Source organism: Fukomys damarensis, unplaced genomic scaffold (assembly GCF_012274545.1).
Source record: "Fukomys damarensis isolate Sample0158 unplaced genomic scaffold, DMR_v1.0_HiC HiC_scaffold_7, whole genome shotgun sequence".
NCBI classification, from domain to species: Eukaryota; Metazoa; Chordata; class Mammalia; order Rodentia; family Bathyergidae; genus Fukomys; species Fukomys damarensis.
The window spans coordinates 77,398-98,491 of record NW_022900919.1 but is presented as its reverse complement, the minus strand read 5'-3'; the positions used below and the strand labels follow the sequence as shown (position 1 = coordinate 98,491).

The 21,094-nt window shown below is 56.9% G+C and overlaps 1 long non-coding RNA gene across 1 annotated transcript; it reads left to right on the top strand.

Moving 5' to 3' along the window:
• Nucleotides 1-1,938: 1,938 nt before the first annotated feature.
• On the top strand, nt 1,939-15,659 carry LOC117285190. Its single transcript, XR_004516148.1, has 3 exons — nt 1,939-2,455; nt 11,859-14,776; nt 14,889-15,659. It is a non-coding gene; the product is annotated as an uncharacterized LOC117285190 (long non-coding RNA).
• The last annotated feature ends 5,435 nt before the right edge of the window (nt 15,660-21,094 follow it).

The following is a 21,094-nucleotide window of genomic DNA, read 5'->3' as shown; positions in this document are numbered from 1 at the left end:
AAATGAGTGTAGTAAGTCCATTAAGGAAAACATGGACGAACAACTACTCCAAAGGGCGTGGCAGAGGAGGGGCGATGGGCAGGGCGGCGTGACAGTCCGGCTGACGCTGGGGTCTCTGAGCCGTCACCTGCTTTCCTCGCGAGGCCACGACCTCGAGGGACACGACGTGCACGTGAGTGTTCTGTGGGCTGCACAGCGGCCCGTGGGTGCACTTGGCCGTCCTTTTCATGAAGATGCAGCCGAGTGACTCAGGAAGGGGCTGGAGGCGGAGGCCGGGTGTGAGGGTGGACAGTGAGCGGGAGCTGGGCTTCGGCAGCAGGCTTGACTGGTCTGGAGGCCAAGGAAGGGTCCTGACTGTTTTCAAGAACTGGGGTGTCGGAGTGTTCATGGGTGGAGGAGCGGGACGGGTCACTTTAGACGGTGACCGTCATGCAGTGGGGCCCGCAGGGGCACTGACCTGGGTCAGCATGACTTTCTCAGAGGCCGCCCTGGCCCGGCTGCTCCCCAGGTTGGACGGGCAGAGCCCGGCAGGGGTGACACCGCTGCTTCCTTCCGGCTGGGCCGCAGGTGAGAGGTGGCCGGTGACTCCAAGCAGAGCGGCTGGAAGGTGGAACTGGGAGGCTGGGAGCCACCTCGGACGGGCAGGCGTGGCTTCCTTGTGCTTGGTGGAGTGGCACTGGGTGCACAGCAGTGGACAGAGACTTCTTGGGGGATGATCCCCATCGGGTGCCGCAGGGCCCCATAAGGGCTGCAGGGGAGCCGTGTACCAAGGCTTCATCCACACGGCTGAGGCCTCGCTTCTCGGTGCAGCCCGCAGACCGCCGGCCCCCAAACCTGGGCACTTGGAAAATGTTTACATCTTGGACCCACAGGACCAGAATCTCTGGGGTGCCTTTGAATCCATGTTTTATTATATTTATTCTTTAGAAGAAAAGCCTAATACTTATTTGATTATAATCTTAAATTCCCAACTTGTGGTTTTCTTCTTTACAGTTTCGAGCCCATGCTTTCAGGACACAGTGGCTGCGTTTGCTGTGGGGAGCCGGTGCGTGTGCACAGCGCGTCTTCATCCCTCTTACGTTCCCTTCCCCTCCGTCCCCTCCCGCTCCATCTCTAGTTCCCATTGGTAGAGGACCTCTCTCCCTATTTCTTATTATCTGCCTTTCATTTTGTTCTTATTTTTCTCCTAGAAGAGAAGCCGTACGATACTTCAGCTTGTGTGCCCGGTCTGCTTCACTGAACATCACGGTCTTGAGATGCATCCGTTTTCCAACAGAGACTCGAGCTCACCCTTCTTTGTGGCAGCGTAGTACCCCACCGTGCGTACACGCCCCCTTTCCTCAGCCATTCGTCTCTGGTGGACACGTGGGCCGCTTCCAGGATGCAGGTGATGCGCGCTGCTGCTGTCCATGAGTCTGCGTGGATCTCTGTGATGTGAGAGCCTGTAACTCCGTTGGGAAGGCGGCTAGAAGGGAAGAGCTGCATTGTACACGGTCCCTAGGTAACTCTTCCGTCCACCCAGTAGCCTGGACCTTGAGAATCGTGGGCGATCTTCAGAGACTCCGTCTTCCTCAGATTAGTTCTCTTTAGGAAGACAACGAAAAGGTGGAATGCTCAGCCTCACCCGCTTCTCTCTTCCCGGAAACTCTGCCGGGGAGGCCAAGGTTCCAATCCTGGAAATGCCTGGGCCTCCTTCCTCTTCCGTCTGGTGTTCTTTGTGAGCCCGCACAGGACGATGTGTAAATCCTCCTGTCGGGGGTGCGCACACATGTGCACGCACACACACGGGGGACTGTGAGTGAGCAAACGCTCCTAGGAGGCCTGGTAGATGCAATGTCGGAAAGGAAGACGCGGGTGGGATGACTTGTGCACGCGTCACCGGATCGCAGCCCTGGGAGGGCTGGACGAGTCAACCTGTGCTTCTTCTCAGACAAGTGCTCTTTCTCAATCCATCCTTGAAAGGGCCAGGGGAGCCTTTCCCTGGAGGATGTGGAAGGAGTGGGGTGCCGGTGGGAGGGGACGCAGGCTGGGTTTTAGAGGTGGCTTTGAGGCCAGTGGGGAGAGAGGGCTGGAGTATGCGGTTCACAGCCTGATGTGGGGCGACCTCTCTCCAGCCTCATTCTGTGTGGACATTTGTCTTCCTGAGCATTAAAACGACAAACCCAAACAGGGCAGACAGAAGGAAAGAAGGCAGAAGGAGGAGGGCGAGGAAACAGAGATCTTTCTGAGTAAAAGGGAGCTAGAAAGGCATACGGAGAATAAAACCAACGCCATTGCAGAAGACCAGGGGAAAGAGAAGGAGCAACGTGCTAATAAGAATGAACTTTAGGTACAGCGGTGGGATTTAAGGCAAAAGATAAAAGACTTGGAGCTGACGAGATGAAGTTCAAAGCTCGGAGTAGAAGAGGTAAAATACTGAGAGAAAAGGCTCACAGACAAAAGCTGAGATGTGAAGGTAGGTGGGGTTGGCAGTAAAGTGCAGATTCGGAACTGAGGCGACGCGGCTGGAAACTCGACACTCCACGGCTTCTGGAGTTCCTGGGTGGGGGTTTTAGGGCAATTCCGGGCTCGGGGGACCTCATGAGGCTGGAGCCCCAGCCGTGTGCTGCCCGGGGGTGGTGCCAGCTCCTTTCCCTCCTGCAGACCGCTTTCTTGCCAGGCCCCATTGCATTCGGTTGGGTTGCAGACCTAGAGGCCTCTCGTGTTGCCTGCTCTCACCTTTGGAGCCCTGGGCCCAGGAGATCCAGAGGGGAGCCGGGCTCAGCTGACTCTGGACCCTGTGCCTGGGGCCTCTGCCCTTGTACCCAGCCCTCGCCCTCTCTTGCCTGTGAACCTCGGTCATCATGGACCCGGCCTCTTAGCCTCACCACCGCGCCTCCTTCCCTCCGGGCTGGGTTCCCAGCTGCAGGATAACTGGGCACTTGCTTCCCAGCCTCTGCACGAAGCTGGGCTCAGGACCCTGAGCAGGAGACAGAGCCCTGATGACCACAAAGCGCCCTCTGTTTCCTCATCTTTTCCCGTAGCCTGGGTGGAGGCCCCAGGAGCCGCATCCACAGAGGAGCAGCAGGAGCTCATGATTCGTCTCTGAAGTCTTCTCTGGCTGCAGCCCAGTCGGGCTGCTTTTTGGCGCTGGGCTGCTTTGTCCCTAGGGCACAGTGCATGAGGCCTGAGGTTCTCAGGGTGGAGTCAGCTCTCAGAGATTCCTGCAGTAGTCTCCAGCCCCCACCGGCCCAGGGTGCGATGCAGGGTTGAAGAGAAACTCAAGACAGAGTTAAAGAGAAAGTGCGAACAGGGGAGGCCGGTGCTCCTTTGGCAAAAGGCCCTGGCCCATCTCTTCCACCGAATTTTATTATTCATCAATCAGGGTAAAGGTGCACTACATGTATAGATGTGCGGTATGTGAAATTAGCATAGAAACTAATGCAGGCGAGGCTTTAAAGCGAAGTCAGAGCATTTCAAATTAGAAGTGAGGTAGACAGAATATATGGTTGAGATCAGAGCGCTTTCCTTCAAGCTACGAAGGCACTCATGGAGGGATGGAGTGGGTGCGATTCCTCCGACCTCAGCTGTGATGTTGCTCGTGTCGGCCACAGCCTCACAGGCCAGCGCTCTGGCCTCGGCCTGGCCGTTAGCGAGGAGGACACGCTGACCTGCGCACTGCCACGGTGCTCAGGAGAAGCTGCTGTGAGCCACGTCGCTTCAGCCAGACTCGGTTCTTACAGTGGGCTGATCGAGAGGTTAGCTCTGCAGCCCGCGCTGCTCACAGCACGCGTTGGACATCACCAATCCTGTGGGCTCTGGCACGAGAGCAGGAGCTGGGTGGGCTGGGACCTCGAGCGTCTCACCCACGGAGGCCGACGGAGGGCAAAGAGCAGGAGGTGCAGGTGGGGTCACACTTGCCTTCATGCCGCCGCCTCTGGAGGCCGAGCTCCGGACCCCGTCACCTCAGCCGCAGGGTCCTGGAGCTGCTCATGATGCCCCAGCTTGGGGTGCGTTCACCTGCAGCCGCCTGCTCCCCGCCAGGCACACAGGAGCCACTCCCTGCCCGAGGGGCCACCCACCCATTTAGAAAGCGGAGAAGATGCTCAGGGCCCAGCCCATGCGACTGCGAGCCGGTTCTGTGGTTACTGCGGTTCTGTGCCTCCGCGCACAGTAGGTGCTCGTAAGTGTCTGTCACGCAGACCAGGGTGGCAGAGACCCAAGGCCCCGGGCCCAGCCCTGCTCTCTCCGATGGGCTCCTCTGGCCGTTTCCGAAGCGCTGGGTGGAGGCAGGTGTCATGGTTTAGGGTCCTTCTTGCCGCCTGATGAATAGGTGCTGTGTGCTAGAAAAGCCCCAGGGGAAACGCAGGCCTCAGTAAAGCTTTCTGGGAGTCTCCTTCTGAGGACGCGGATGCCGGGATTTTCAAGTGGTTGCGATTTCTGAGATTCATTTTACGGTTTGGGATGGAATGCATGGTTTAAGCAAACCCAATTAAACCCAAATTACCCATGGCCAGGCTGCCACTGGTGATCCTGCTGTGGGGAGACGGCTGCAAGGCAGAGCCATCTCTAAGACAGCGTGGACAGCTCCATCCTTCCCTCTCCCGTTTCTGTCAGTGTCCGCTTAAAACACACTGACTTCCTGAGGAATTTTCTCTTTCAGTTGTTTATTGTTCTGATTTGTTAGTGTCACGGACCATGAAATGTTATTTAAGAGGCACTGTTCTTTTGAGAAAGAGGCCCAAGATCTGCATTCTTTGCTTCTCTGTTCAGAAACCAAAGGAGGCAGGTCTGACTTTCTGGGGCGTCTCATGCCCCTTATTCCTGTGGCACAGTCTCAGGGCCGAGTGCAGAGTTCTGGTGGCCCCAGTGAGCTGGTTCACCCTGAGCTTGTTGGAGTAACCTCTGCAGACGAAGCACAGCACACTCTGTCCTTACCCTGTGCTGCAGCCCCACTCCACTGGCGGAGCAGACGTCTGAACAGGGTACCGGGCGGAACCCGTCCCCCCAGCTGTCCCTGTCCCAGCACCGAGACGCCTCGCTTTCCGCACAAGGCAGCCACGGGGACAGTGTGAGGACCCGACAGACAGCCTGAGGCCTGGGTGTTTTGAGGACCGTGGCTGCCCTCGGGGCCCCTTCAGAGCCCGCAGCTGAGCCCACCGAGCCGTCCCTCACTCTCTCTCCTCGGCGGATCAGAACACGAAAGGCCCTTGTACCTTCAGAGACTGGGCTGTGATGCTGAGAGAGAAGAGAAGCGAGTGCTTTAGTGGCTGTTCTGTGTGAGCCTGCCGTCAGCGTCAGCATGAAATGAACCAGTAGGGTTTTGCCACACTGATGTATCATTGCCCGCTACATAAACGCCACTTGGTCTGAAACCGAGTCTGGGGACTCCCTTTACAACCGACAGGTGGAGGAGCACGGCCGTCAGCTCTCACAGGCTGCATCCCGTGAGTCGAGGGACATCCGAGATCCATTTCAGCCCCGCCTGAGATAACTGAGTCCTGAGATAATGATAATGGATCAGGTCGGGAGTGGCTGTGCCCCGGGCGCATCTGTAGACCTGGACACATCCCTGTGCAGCACGATTCTGATCTCCTGCAGAAGCTCCAGCCAAGTCACTGGTGGGTTTAATCTCAGCCTTGGTCAGAATTAGGCTCCCAGCTCCCACCTGCGTCAGAAGCAGCCGGGCCGCTGTGTGGAAACAGGCCCAGGTGGCATCTCCTCTTTTTGCTGATCTTCCTCGTTTCCCCCTCGGGGACCCGGGGGACCTGGGATCTGCCCTGGTCCCGAAGAGAGCAGGGGCCGAGCTCTGTTCATTTGAGAGGAAGGGAGCGGGAAAGATCACAAGGTGAGGCTGGGCCGCTGAGGAGATGACCGCTGTCACGGGACCTGGTGTGGAGGTGTCGCTGAGGCCCGTTGGGAGCGCTGCAGCCTCAGCGCTGCGCCCGTGCTGCCCGCTTGGCTTCGGGGGCGTCCACGCAGGCTGTCACGAAGTGGCCATTCACGGTGGCCACTGGGGCACAGCAGGCGCGCAGCCCGTCCGCCGTGCAGGGCCCAGGCTCACGCAGACGCCCCCTGGCCTGGACGGGAACCCCTCTTAAGCCGGACCTAGTGTCGGTCGCAGATGCACCTAGTCCACCGGCTCCCTAACAGGGTCAGCATTGCAGCTCCTGCGGCAGGGGGGCTGTTTCCCCGTGATGGGCGGCCTGGGTGCTGCGGGCCACCGACCGCCCTGGGGGAGTCAGGGCCACGTACCCTGAGCCTGGGGAAAGCATGAGTGTTTCCCACGTATTGCCATCGCTTCTGCACCACTGAGGGGTTGAAAAGGGCAGGCCCTCGTGAGGCGGGGACGGTCAGTCCCGGAACAAGAGCTGCCCGCTCAGAGGCCAGCGTTCTGTCTGTGCTCAGCTCCTCAGCTTGCTCTGAAACCCACCACACAGCCTGTGGACTCCCCCGTTCCGAGGAATTCAGTGCCCCCAAGCACGAAAGGCCAGGATGGCGAATGACCTGTGCTGTGCTGAGAGAGTCTGGAGTTTCAGGTCTGCTACACGACTCCTGCCATGATTAACCCTGGAGGAGACAGAATGAACATTTTGTTAAACACAAATGAAATTCCAGGCATGAACATGCTGTCAGAATCCGCACAGTGACCCTGTCAGATGGTATAATCACTGTCCAGAAGGAACAAAACCAAGACCAGAGAGGGAAGGTAACTTGCCCAAGCACACACAGCCGGATGAGAGTTGAATTTCATGAGGCCTCACAGCCTCCAAGAGCGACCGCGTGAATTTCCTTGGCACCTGTGTCTCAGGATCAGGCCAAGTCTGGCTGATTAGGAGCAATGCTTGAGGCATCGTGTTAAAAGTCTTCCTGGGGAGATTCTCTGCTGAATAAGGCCGTCTCCTGGCTGCGCCGGGAGGGTAGCAGGACTCCACTCTGTGCGGCCGACCGTCCTCAGGCCTCTCGGAGACGCGGTCCATCTTCAGCAGAACTGTGCTTGTTGAGAATCAGGACGGAGATTCCTCAAAACTAAACAGCAATTCCATCGGACCCAGCCCTGCCCCTTCTCATCTCCCTAGAGTTGAAGACCTCACTTCACAAGGATGCGAGCACGGCAGTTATTTTCAGTCTTCTCTGTTGGAGAACTGAAAAGTGAGCAGAGCCTCAGTAAAGAATTAGAACAAAACTCCCCTAACCCTGAGGCTGCGGTGTGACCCATTCCTGTATACAACCCACTACTCCGTTTGAAAGCTTTCTACACTGCCTGCTGGTGCCTCTATTTGACTTTTTTCTGTTTTTCCTTCTTAAATTTATTTTTAGTTGACAAATTAAAGTTGCGCATGTGTGTTAAGTGCAGCAGGTCTGAGATGCACACGCGGGCGTCCAGCCCTGGCTGCATGGAGCGAGTCACATCTGCAGCTCGGCACACCGCTCTCATGTTTGTGGCGAGGACGCTTCAAACGCTCTCTTAGCGACACCAAGAGCGCCACGTGTGGGCAGTGACTGCAGCCGCTGTGCCACGCAGACCCTGGACCCGCTCTTCCTAACTCAGTTTGTCCTCCTTTCTTTCCACACACACTTTTGTTCTTTCCACCAATAGTTTAACAAACACCTGCAACCAACAGCCCTCTGCGGCGTTGCTTTTCCTCCTAGACTGCATATTTAAGTGCTTTGGTCTAGCAAACATGCTTCGGGCAGCACTGAAAATTCATTTTCAGGTGTTCATGAACCCCAGGCAGCTGAGCAGAACCTCTGCTCAGCGTAGGGTAGGCATTGCTCCTGTGTTTCTCTGGCTAAAGACAAGGACCTCAGTGTTGTAGATGGCGGCCTGCGCGGCCCTGCTCACGGTGCTCAGACTCTGCTCGGCCGTGGGAAGGACTGGACACTGGTCATCGACACGCATCACGGCTTACGGTGGCTCCTGGGCCGGCGACTCCACACAGTTTGAGAGCCTCATCACGTATTCCCAGGCCCTGGGTAGAAATCTGTGACTACAGACCTCTTACGCAATGCGCTTTCCTGACCACATTGACCGTAAAGTCCAGCCCTTTCCCAGAGCTCGCTTCTCCTCTTCAGATGCTGCCTCGCCCTTGATTTCTAGGGTCTTAGCGTTCGGGGAGAACGAGGAGAACTAGGCCACTCCTGGTTGGGCTGCGGTCACCAAGGTCTGTGTGACCAGCTGGGACGGAAAGAAGACCAGAATGCGTAACAGGGGTCACTTACGGTTCTAACGACGCCGCACTGCCTCTGATGCAGACTCTCAGACCATTACTTAAAAATAAGCAGGTTGTCCAGCTGTAAGCTTTCCCTTCATTTCCAGTCAGCCTGGGACTCAGCACAGCAGATGTCTGAAAGAGGGAGATGGCGGGCGAGACCAGTGTGTGAGGCCTCGGGGGCAGGCTCCGTCCTGGTGCGAGCAGGGTTTTACCAGAATGGGGACTCGTGTCGGCTGTGACCTCCCACTCCGCCACACTGCTTCCTGTTGCCTGGCAAGGACACAGCTCAGCACCAGTGGCCCAGGGCCTTAGAAATCAGAGCCCGTGACTTCGATTACGAAGCTTCTTGTTTGGTTTCTTCCGCAGACACGGGGCAGATGTTCCTACTGGGCTAAGTATAGAGGTAAACGATGTGCCTTAGTCTATTTCCAGCTAGAGAGACCAGGAGCGGAGATAAGTACTGACCAGCGGTGACCTGGGCATCAATGGCACAGCCCATGCCACCTCGATAAATGGGCAGATACAGAGGCATCGCCGCTGCGCTGCACTGGGGTTCAGGAATGAAGTGTGAGCCTGCCAAGTTGGTAGCCTCAGACAAGGAGTGGAGGACTCCGTCTGCACCCCAGAGTGCACGGGTGTGGCTGGGGTGCAGCCAGGTGTCCACCAGGATGGATTTCCAGCATAATACAGGAGGGAAGCCCCTTCCGGTAGGAGGCACAGCCGTCCCTGCGCCTTGTGTCCTAACCCCCTGGGGCTGCAGCTGGCCCAGTGAGACTCTGCCCTACCTCGGAGCAGGGGAAACGAGGCCATCGGTGCAGGAGGAGGCTGGCAGAGGCTGGGCCCCCGGCGAGGGTGTGTCCCGCCCCAGCTTTTCAGGGAGGCCTGACTGCGCTGTGCCACACATGGGGAAACCGAAGCCTGGGAAAAGGGAGCCATTTCTGTCCTCCCTGGGCCCTTGCTTTGCCACCTGGCCTAGCTTTTACACAACCTAAGCATGGCTGGCTGGCGGAGAGGTTCTCAAGCCCAGAGTGATCAGATTCAGAAGGGCTTGTGGAGATGCAGAGCTGGCCCCACCACTGAGCTTCCTGGTCATGGGGCAGTGGAGCCTGGGGATCTGCATTCCGGGCTCCTGGGAGACTGGGGGCCACATGCTGCGAGGTCCCGGTGTTTTCCTGTCTTCCTCTTTGGAGCCCTTTCCTGGGGGACGGGTAAGTGCTGAGTCCTCCTTCAGCCTAGCTCCCAGAGGGGCAAGGGGACAGCAGGTAGAGTACCAGGGACCCCCGAGGGCCCAGTGCTGAGCGGGGCCAGATGGCGTACACCGCTGGTCCACGTGTTCTCAGAGGGACTGACATCGCCGGTTGGTGACAGGGCGGAGGGTCAGGTCTCCCTCAGGACAACGTGGCTGGCCTGAGACTGCTCCCTGGTGTCCCTGGGGTGGCAGCTGTCCCCTGTGCCGGGGGCAGGAAGGTGAGCAGGGAAGGACTCTCCAGGTCCCCTGCTCCCAGGTGGCTGCCCCGGGCAGTGGTGGGTGGTCTGACCGCCTGGGGCTGGAATTTCTTCTTGACCTCAGCCCCGGGGACATCCAGGTGGCAGAGTCCAGGGACTTGTGATGAGTAGGGTGGAGAGGGAGCTGAGCTCCCGTGCTCACTCACCAGGCCCAGAGGTAGAGGTGAGCATCTACGGGCCCAGGGCTTCTCAGCCGTCTCATGTAATCCTCGGCGGCCCTGACCTGAGAAGCGTGGCTGGAGAACCAGCGGCCTCCCCAGCCCCAAGTCTGTCGTCGGAGGAAGTGGACCCAGCAGCTGTCACCTTTCCACTTCTCAGTGGGCTGGCAGGCTGCGCCTGAGCCTCAGAATGTCGGGGCCTCACACCCTGGTCCCGGGCAGCTCCCAGACCCCTCAGTGGGCTGGCAGGCTGCGTCTGAGCCTCAGAATGTCAGGGCCTCACACCCTGGTCCCGGGCAGCTCCCAGACCCTTCAGTGGGCTGGGAGGCTGTGCCTGAGCTTCAGAATGTCAGGGCCTCACACCCTGGTCCCGGGCAGCTCCCAGACCCTTCAGTGGGCTGGGAGGCTGTGCCTGAGCCTCAGAATGTCAGGGCCTCACACCCTGGTCCCGGGCAGCTCCCAGACCCTTCAGTGGGCTGGCCACTCACTGTGAGCCAGCCAGTGGACTTCTCTATTGTACTTTGCAGATATCTCTGGATCACTAAATCACATTCTGCATAACTTTTTGGTAGTACTGGAGACTGCACCCATGGTCTTCACACTGAGCTGCACCCCAGCCCTTTTTTAATTTTTCATTTTGAGACAGGGTCTTGCTAAGTCACTAAGTTTCTCAGGCTGAGCCTGAACTTCTGATTCTCCTGCCTCAGCCTCCCAGAGAGCTGCTATTACCGGCGTGCACTGCCAGACGGAGTCTCCCCACCCCTGGCTTTCATTTCCCTGCTAGTCGTCCACAGTGCCCTGGGAGGCAAGAGGGGCAGGCAGTGTTTTCCTCATGGCATCCATGGGAAATGGGGAAAGAGAGGCCCAGAGACTCTGCGCCCCCAAGCACGTGGCAAGTGTGCGCCAGCAGCATGACCTGCCCTGCTTAGTGTCCCTGCTCTACTCACCCTGCTCCGGCGCTTCTGTTCCCACACCAGCTGCTGTTGGAGTCCTAATGTCACACTGAGTGCTGCAGATCCCAGCTCTGCTAGGCGTCCTCACAGGAGTCTCTCTGCCTCTCTGAACTGCTTCCCCTCTGTAAGATGAGATGACTCTGGCCTCACAGGGTGATATAAGGAATGAAAATAAGGTCAACTAGATGTCACAGTACTTCTCTCATTGCTAGGACAAAATTCCCAACATTCACAAGTTAAAGCAGGAGAGGTCTATTTTGGCTCTCAACTGGGAGAGGTTTCACTCCATAGTGGGCTGGGTGGCGTGGCAGAGGGGCGTGGCAGAGGGGCATCACAGAGGAGAAACAGTCCATAGCATGGCAGGCCAGATGCAGCAAGCAGCGGGCCTTCTGGACTTTTATCCCATCCAGGCTACAAGCCTATTGGTTGGTGCCACCCACAGCCACGGTGAGGTTTCTCATTATCCACTCTCAGAACGAGCTAAACCAATCAGGGGATTAATTTAGTTATCACACGCCCTTACTCCATATTCACAAACCCCAGATCCAACCACCTCCGAGAAGTCCCATCTACGAGTTCATGGGACTTCGTGAGGGACATCTGGATACAAGCCATAGTGCTGGATTAAAACCTCATAGAACAGGACAGTCAATAAATGCTAGTTTTATCTTTCTACCTCGCCTGCCTTATGCTGGCACCAGGGATTTAGAAACATAGAGAAGCCAAGGCAGGGAAGCAGTAATTGTCAGCAGCACATGAAATACTGTTTATGTATTTAATTTTAAATAAGGCCCTGAGATGCCTTAGCTTTGTCTCAAACTCTCCTACTTAAACAGGAAAGTGGCCCTCGGTGGGCAGTGCTGCTACAGTCAAAGCAAACAGGCCAAGGTGTTTACAACCATGTGGTCCACACAGACCTGTGTCTCTTCCACTCTGGGCATCGCGCAGAACAACACCCTGAGCTGTTTCATGTGTGCTCTCACTGTCACTCAGCTCTGGCTCTGTCAGCCGTAACACGATGTTTTCTTCATTTTCTCTGTGTGAAGGTTGGGCGGAGCCTTTGCATCTGAACAACTACATCAGGACGGAGGAGCCTGGCTGCCCTGGACACCAGAAATCACCGCGTTCTCAGGCCGGCCTTGTCTCTAAGTGTGATTCCCACACACAGGCTCTCAACTGGGAGAGGCAGAGTAATGCATCCACGTGGCCAGTCTCGGAGCCCTGCCTGTGTTTCTGATTTCCGCGGCACTGTTCTCTCGGTTGAGTCCATCGTCCTTGAAAAGCACACGTGTATAAGACACGACCTGATTTCAATGAAACAGACACCTTAAGAATCTGAGCAAGTCGAGGTGACCTCTGAGCACGACCGCAGCAGTGCCCTGCGCCCCCCGGTGCGGACAGACCCGGGGGTGACACTCCTTCACATGCTCCTGCAGGCACAGACACTGGACCCCCGAGGGCAGAGTTTAGTTCTGGGCAGCTGGGAAACAGAACAGGGGACAGCGCCAGAGAGGGGAGGGACAGGGGCCACACCCCCATGACCCACCCGGAAGCGCACCACCATCCCAGGGTGATTCCACAGCCAAGCAGGTTGACACAGGTACGAGGTGGGTTTCAGACCGTGCTCCCGAATCCCGAGGCTCCTTGGAGGACTTGCCATGGCAGCCCCTAGGGAGAAGGTACAGCTAACCTAGAGGTGTTTGCAGCGGTACCCTCTCCTAGTCCCCACCCCACTCCCTCAGTCAGAGCACCGCGCTTTCACTGACTTCATGTGTTTACATCTCCATCCGGCTTAGCTGGAGCGGCTACGCTGCAACAAACATTCCTTTTAAATCTAGGCTTTGAGCGTGGTGACCTTGAATGCGGTGTAAAAGCCCTCCACTGGCTGAGGAGATTTGTGTAAGATCGGTGGCTGGGAGAGTTTCACCCGGTGTGGGCTGCGATCCAGGCAGGCGCCTCTCACTTTCCAAAATCACGTCAGCTCTCAGGGCTGAAGCAGAGCACAAGCATCAGGAGCACAGCGCACAGCAGACCTGGAACAAAGCGCACAGCACCACCAGTGAGATCCCACGCCGGGCGGCCCCGACTCAGCGGCTGGCGCTCTGACAGGATAGACGGAGCGGGAAGGTTGCCAGGAAACTCTGGAGATCGAATTGCTTTTGCCAAGCCAGCCCCGCAGTGCAGTCAAGAGCTAAGGAGCCCCAAGAGAGGGCTGGGAAAGGACCGGTCTCTGTTTCTCTGCCCCCAAGGTGGGCCCTTTTTGATTAGAAAAGTGGAGTGTAAAGGAAGTTATCGGGTGAAATCAACTCAGCAAGAAACCTTTTAAGACCAAAGCCCCCGGAAAACCAATAAAACCAGATGAGCTGCTTCCTGCTTATCATGTCACACATCGTGCACGGAGGTCAGCTTGCTTTCAGCACGGCCAGGCTGCCAGACAAATAGGAATTCCAGTTCTACAAAGAGGTTTTCACCCCCAAAGGAGAGCCTGGCTCCTTCAAGGGACAGTTGCTGTGTGGAGCTCTGGGTCAAGCAGAAAGTGATTCTGAGAGACGCCATTGCCGCCTCACCTCGCCTACGCATAGGGGTTACATTTAGCTGGGAGAAGCAGCCCGGAGCAGAGCTGAGACCAATCAGTGGTTCTAGTTTCCTAGGTGAGAGCAGGGGCGGGGCCCAGCCCAGGTCTGGAGCTGGGCTCAGGGATGTCAGGGCCCAGGCTCGTAGTGGAACCTGCGTTTTTCACTGGGAGCCAATGACCGTGCCTGCTCCTCTCTGGAATCTTCTCCGTGCTCTAGGTACGGGAAAGGGGACAGCAGAGCGTGCTCCTCCTCCTCTACTCTGTCCCCACATCTTTCTGGAAACTTCATCCACTGGCTTCTGCTTGGAAAGGTCACAACCCACTCTGTCTGCCAAGGATGCTTAGGCATGTGGCTTTATTAGCTGGGTGTGCTGCTGTATTCAGTAAAATTCATGCTTGTTTCTAAGGAAGAAAGGGAGCAGGCACACCATCCTACCAGCTCGCCACTGGGAGACCTACCACAGGTCCTGCCTCTTAGTGAGGTGGTGCGGTTGTCCACCTTCTGGACTCCTTTGGGCCACTCCACTGTTCTCTGTCAGCTGATCCAATCACCTGCGGTTCACAAACATTAAAAAACTGTGCTGAACATGCACAGACCCTTTTCTTCTCACTATCTCCTGAAAGCAGTGTAAGAAATTTCACACAGCTGCATTGTACGAGGTGCTGTGAGCCATTCAGGGGGTTCACACACAGGAAGAAGGGCACAGATGCCTGCACACTCACACTGTTCTGCAGGAGGGACCCGAGTGCCTGCAGGTTTTGGCATCTGGAGGGGTCCTGGGACCAGTGCCCCGGAGGGGTCCGTTCCTGCTTCTCACTGTGCTTTGCCTCTGTACAGGGGGCTCTGCTCTCCCCCTGGCCCCGGGCCCCTCACTGGGTGTCACCCGTAAGGGTCAGGTGGTAGCCCCATCTGTTCCACGGCTAGGATGGCTGCAAGTGCCACTGAGGTTGGGTCACAGCGCTGTGCATGGGGAGTGTTGGCTTCAGCCCTTGGCAGGCGGGGCAGCGGGACCCAGGCCTGGGAGACCTGGACATTCCTCCTGGGGACACTGCAAGAATTAAATAAATTAGTGCAAGTTAGAGCAATTCTTCTTAGATCAGCTATGAGAAAGGACTGGTTCATTTCTTTTCCTAAAAGAAATAATGAGATCCCAGTTATTGAGATTTCCTTGGTTTTCGCCTCAGGCTGCTTCTCTTGTAAGAGTGCCTTCCGGTCCTGTGACAGCTGGGCCTCCTGTCTCCCGGCTCCTCTGGGCGGCGGCATTTCCAGATGTGTCGGTGTCTGACGCCCAGGAGGATGGAGGAGCACTGACTGGGTCATCTGTAGAACGTCCCACTGCTGGTTTCTGGGGAGAATGGCGCTGTGGCTGCTGAGAGGAGGACGGACAGGTAAGTTGTACCGGTCACCACGAGCAGGGGCAGGAACCATCAGGGGATGCTGTGTGCTGACCTTGGTTACCCGGCCGGAGGGTGATGTGTTTCTTTTTCATCCGTTTCATAGCTAGCCTTACTGCACATCATAGGCACAGATCTACAACACAAATCCTCAACCAAATGAGGTCTCCAGTCACTGCACGCGTGGGGACTGTGGCCGTGTCACGGTGCCATGCAGCATCTGAGTGTTTCCTGTCAGCTCACCTACTCATCCACGCTGTCCTGCCTGGCAGAGCCGCCTGGAGCCTGTCGCACGCAGGGTGGTATTGTGCCAGCACCTATGACATGGGGCTTTCCATAACTAACGCCAGAACACCCCGGGGATTCAGAAACAATAGGCAAATGTGAGCTGGAATCCTGGAGTCGCTACAGGCGGAAGAGGAAGGGACCCTGGCGAGATTCTTGCTACTTCCTTCTCCTACAGATACAGAAGTGGAGTCCTAGGGGATGGAGGCTGTGTCCTGTGGAAATGTGGCGGCCACCTGCTCCTGGCCAGCCCCATGTTCCTCACGGTGTACTTCCCACCACCTGACTCTGACCAGAACCTCTGGGGGCACAGAAGAAGAGCAGAACGGACATCAGAGGGCCCGAGATCCACCACCCTGCCCCATTTCTCCCGGACTTCCTAACCTCCCACCGCCTCATTAGAACTTCAATGAGCAGCGGAAGATGCGAAAACGCTGGAGAAGCAGAGGTGCCCACTTGGATACAACTGACATTCAGATCATTGATCATCGGGGCCAGTTTACACTTTGGAGATAAGTCAGTCTCTATCCTATGGAAGTCGGAGGCACAGAAGCCCCAGTCTGCCTCTTCTGTGGCTGTGAGCTGCTGGGCACCTTGTGGGAGCTGAGGCTCGAGGCGATGTGCAGGTGGTCGGGTCCTTGGTCATCAGAGGGCAGGTAGCTCTCCTCCGTCACCCAGTGTGGGCAGCAGCAGCGACTCCCTGGGCCCAGCCCGTCCGGCCTGGGTGTGGCAGGGCTGCCCTGGGCTTGCTCCGCTTCTCACTCAGTGCTGCCAATGGAGGAGGTGGCCGGGCAGAACTCCAGACCTCTAAAGCTCTGGACATGGAATGGGCACGGAGTCACCTCTGCTCACAGGCCATGGCACAGCAAGTCTTCTGGCTGGACTCAGTTGAGGGTAGTGTCGGGCCGTGGAGAGCTGGAACTGTGTTTCTCAGACACCCTTCACTGCCTGAGTGTGGGGTGGCGTAGGCCACAGAGCAGGGAGAACAGGGCTTGGAAGGTGGCAGTGAGGCCACAGTCACACCCATGGCTGCTGCAGATCACCTGTGGCCATTTCCTGCACCCGGCGGAGCTCAGCAGTGTGAGACACCATGGGGATGTGGCTCCTCGGGACTCTGCTTGGCCATCAGCAGACACCCAGCCTTCCTGCATCACTCTGCTGGCCTCAGACCTCAAACCAGACCGAGCTGACACCCTTCAGCGGACCTCCGTCCCACCCGAGAGCACCGAGGTCCCGTCACTGATGCGGGGGGACACACGTGCTGCTATGATGAAGCCAGAGCAGGGTGAGGAATGGGGGTTCACCGTGTGGACGGGTGCTCCCCCTGTGAAGACAGGAGGGTGTGCAGGCGATTTTGGAGTACTGCTGAGAGTTAAGGCAGAGGGCTCCGGTCCACCGTCAGCACACACAGCTGCGCTAAGCACCAAGCCCGCACAGTGGCCGCTCCGATTGCTCTGCTGCAATCAGCCCACACAGCTGCGCTAAGCACCAAGCCCGCACAGTGGCCGCTCCGATTGCCCTCTGCTGCAATCCTGTTTGGACGGTCTGCTGAGCTCAGTGGAGCTGTCCATGCTTTGTAAAGCAGGGAGTTTTAAAAAGTATTCTTTTTTCATCAAAGCACTCTAACAAGTGCTCCTCCAACAAAGCCAGGTAGAGTGACTAAATCCCCAAGGTCGAAATCCTCACCTGCTTACTCCAAGGCACACTTGACAGGCTAATCGGGTAGAATAACTAAGCAGCCCTGGTCTCCTCGGAGCGCCTTTTCACGGGGTTTGATCTTCAGTAAAAATAACCCCTTCTTTCATTTGCCTCCCACCACCGGGATGACCCCAAGTCGTGGGCTTCAGTAACACTTTAAATGTGATAGTCTTAAGAAGTCTTTTATGCCTTTACTTTTTCTTAAAACAAAGTCCCTTGCTTGGCCTGGGACGCTGGCTTTTGGGAGCTAGGACGCTGGATTTTTTCCTGATGCCAAACTAAGAAAACTTCCCACCCATTCACCATCCGATTGGCTTCCTGTCATTTTCATCCGTCTTTCTGACAGTGCCTGTCTAAGTTTTCCCTCAAAGGTGTATGTTACTTCCAAGGTCTAAAGTTATTAGGATTTAGAATCTCTGATTTCAAAAGTGAAATTTAATCTCAATCAAGCGTAGAGAAAGGGACCGAAGTTTGCAGTCTTCTCCTCCATAGAAGACACTCATGACCAATGTTTGCCACAGCGATGCTTTGTTTCTATGACAGCATCGGGTGCCCTGGCCACACAGGAGGCTTTGGGGTGGCTGACTCCAATGGACAGAGCAGCGCGATTATCTCAGGGTCACCACGCCTATGAAGTTTGCCAATACTTTTGTTTTTGACAGCTTGGAGAATGTGTTCATCATAGGTGAGGCATGAGACACATTTTTATTGGAAAGAAGAAAAACAAAGTGAAACTTTCACGTGAAGGTCTGAGGGCACCTGGTGGCTCCAGGCCTCTGAGTCGGGGATTAATGTCACCTGCGGGAGGAGGCAGAAGGTGCGGATGGGAGGCACAGGTGGGCTCTGTGTTACCGGGACAGGGGCGATGGGATGGCCCGGGCTGGAGGAGGAGGGCGAGCAGTGCCCGTGTCCAGGCCATGGACGGGAGGGGCAGTGCCCGCCCCCCGACGCTGACCCTCAGGTCAAAGGTGGAGATGATCCCACGTGGGAGCCGCGCTGCCCTTCTCAGGTCTGCTTTGTTCTCTGTGCGCTGCAGAGGCCTGGAGAGAGTTGCCAGGGTGCCTGAGCAGAGTGCTGGGGCTGGGCCTGGGTACCGAGAGTGGGGACCCAGCCGGGATGCAGAACAGCTGCGGGGGCGACACAGCCAGTCAGTGCCGGGGGCCGAGGCAGGCTGTGTGCACTCTGACTGCCCCACAAGCTCCCGCTCTCCACCACAGAAGCCCATGGCGTCTGTTCTCAGCACACTGACGCCGGCCGGCTGGCCTGCAGGGCCTCTCCGGTGCCAGGATCCGTGCTCCCCTGTGTCTGGCTGGGCAGGCGGCCCTGTCCCCTCACACGCAGCTGTGCACCGGACGAGCAGGCAGCCCCTCGGCTTGACCCGGCCCATGGGCACCTGTGGTCCTCTCTGGTCCTTCCCGGTGCCCCTCCAGGCCCGAGAAGGAGCCTGCGGGCATCAAAGGGGGTCCAGTGACCTCACAGACAGAAACCACGCTGTGGCCTCGGAGGGTTTCTTCCCTGTGGCTGTTGTTGTCCCGGACATGGCTCTGTTCTGTCCGGTCATAGACCTTAATGGAGTCCACCTTCCGCCACACCGGGTCTGTTCCCTTTGCGTCCCGCGATGCTCCCTCACGGTGCGACTGCTGGTTTGTCACGGCACCTAGTGATGACGACCTGCAGGGGCTTCTGCTCAAAGAAGGGAAGCAGCAGGGTACTGAGGGAGCCCCCTGGGGGGCCCGGATGCTCTGAATGCAGTCCTGGGGCCCTTGGGTAATCTCCGCGACTCCCTCCCATGTGCGGCCTGAGTCTTGGGATATTTCCTCTGCTATGTAACAGATTACCGCAACACCAGGCAGCTAAAAACAGAAAGCACTGCCTCATGCTTGCTGTGGGCCGGAGCGGCTTGGTCGGCGGCTTGGTTGGCTGCTTCTGCCACAAGTTGGCCTTCCAGGAGTTGGTGGGGTTGTGGCCTCGTCTGGAGGTGGGAGGAGGATGCTCTCATTCTCGGTCCCACAACTGTGAGAAGAATTCACTTTCTTGCTCCTGTCTTCTGCAGTCTCGCGGAATTCCATGACACAAGGCACTGGCTTCCACCACAGTGAGCAGATCTCAGGGCAGGGGTACTCATTTCTTTCCTGTCACTGGGAGTACTGAGCAGACACCCACAGATTAAGGGGCAGAGGGTCATCTTGGTTTCAGAGGGTTCAGTCCGCAGCAGCTGGCTCCAAGGCAGAAAGGGCCTGGTGGAGGAAAGCTGCTCACTGCACAGGAAGTAGAGAGAGGGGAGGAGCCAGGACAGAAGACAGCCTTCCAGGGTACACCCCAGTGACCACCTCCAAACAGGTCCGTGTCCCAACAGCACAGTCAGCTGTGAGTCCGTCCCTGGGTGAACCCACTAGCAGTACACTACCCTGTGATCCAGTCACTTTCCCCAAACCCCACCTCTGAACACACGAGACCTTCGCGGGACATTTTTTATCCAAAGCACAACAGTGAGCAAGACAGAAGCCGTGTGACTTGTAATGACAAGGCTCTCCTTGTGCTCAAGCCCAAGCTTGGGCGCTGTCCTTGGCCTGCTTATTCTAGTTCCAGGGTGAATCCTGCGGAGTCCGTTTACCAGACTTCCCCTGGTCCCTCATGGTTCCTCTTTGTAATCTTCTGTTCCTGACTCCTAACCTGTTCCTTCCCTGGCCATAAATCCCTACTGCCCTTGTTGAGTTTAGAATGGAGCCCAGTTCCATGCCAAAGTCTCTCTTGCCCTACTGAAACAGTTCCTAGCTGGGCCTGTAACCCCAACACTCTAGGAGGCTGAGGCAGGGGGATCAGAAGCTTGTGGTCAGCCTGGGAAGCTTAGTAAATTATGGAGAATATGTCTCAGAATAAACAATTACTACTACTACTCTACTACTACTACCACTGCTACTGCTTCTACTGCTGCTGCTACAATGTGAAAGCCCAGTTTCAATCTCCAGTGCATCGTGCCCCCCCACACATACACAATTCCTGAATAAAATTGTCCTTCACTGCCTTAATTTCTGCTTGGCTCAGTTTTTCCTTTGACAAGAACCTCAGCTGGGAACAGCGTGCCTTCTGTTTCTCCACATTCCATTGCCGGAAGCCAATCTGGATCCAGCCACACTGAGGGTCTTGCACAATGGCCACACTGGCAGGCGGGAGCTGTGGGGTGATCCTTGAGGCTGCGTGCCACCGTCCTAGAGTAGTCACGGCCCCGGTCTTGGGGAGAGCACTGTGACCCCTTTTCACCAGCTCTGACCAGTGGATGGCCTAGGCTGTGTGTGTGGGGGGGTACCGGGAACTGTGCAGGGCATGCGCAGTGAGCTACAGTGTAGACTTTTTTCTTGTTTTTCATTTGAGACAGGGTCACACTAGGTTGGTAAATTGCCCAGGCTGGCCTTGAACTTGCCATCCTGCTGCCTGGACCTTCCTGAGTGCTGGGATTACAAGTGTGCACCACCACGTCTGACTGTCTGGGCTTTGATTTTAGTCATCTTTCCTCAAGGCTCCTGGCACCCAGATCCTGCAGCCTTACAGCTTCCACCACTGCAGCTTCTCAGGCTGGGCCCTGCAGTCACCACTGACATCCTGAAGCACACTTGGCTCCCAAGGGCCTGCCTCTCCTCGGAGGACTCTGCAGCCAGCTGCCCTCAGGGTTTGCCCTCCATGATGCTGGTCCGGCTCCTCCAGTCTTAGCACTGGGCTTTGGGTCACGATTTAGGCCACGGCTGCCCACGGACACCTTTTCTCTGTTGTTTGTCTTGGGCACCAGAGTCTCTCCAGGCCCTGAGCAGGGACACAGGGGCTCTGTTCTGCAGTTTGGGTTTCTCCTCCTGGCGTATCAGAGCTTGCTGGGCTGCCTGGTGATTTAGGGGCGACTTTCCTGGACTTTACAGAGTGCTTTTGTCTGTGCCCGTCTTATGAACACAGCGGTGCTCCGGGGAGCAGACGTTGCTACTCGGAGGATCGGTCCAAGCCACGTTTCCAGGCCCTCTGTCCAGGACGTATGGGTGATGGGACTAGGCTGGGGTGACTTGGTCCAGTCCAGACAAGGACGACCTTATCGGGCCTGGCCATGGGTGCGGTGGAGCCTGAGCCTGACCGTGGCGCTGTTATTGGCCTCTGATGGCTGGGAGGCAGTGAACCCCAGCCCGCGCCCTTCAAGGCAGCCGCTGACCTCACCCTGAGGTAAGCAGCTTCAGTTCATCCCAATTCCTCCTCGTGGCCCTGGCGGTTTGCATTGTTGTCATTCTTGAGCGTTATTATGCTTTCAGAGGAAGGGGATGCAGGGTGAAGACATCTCCTAGCTGCTCCCTT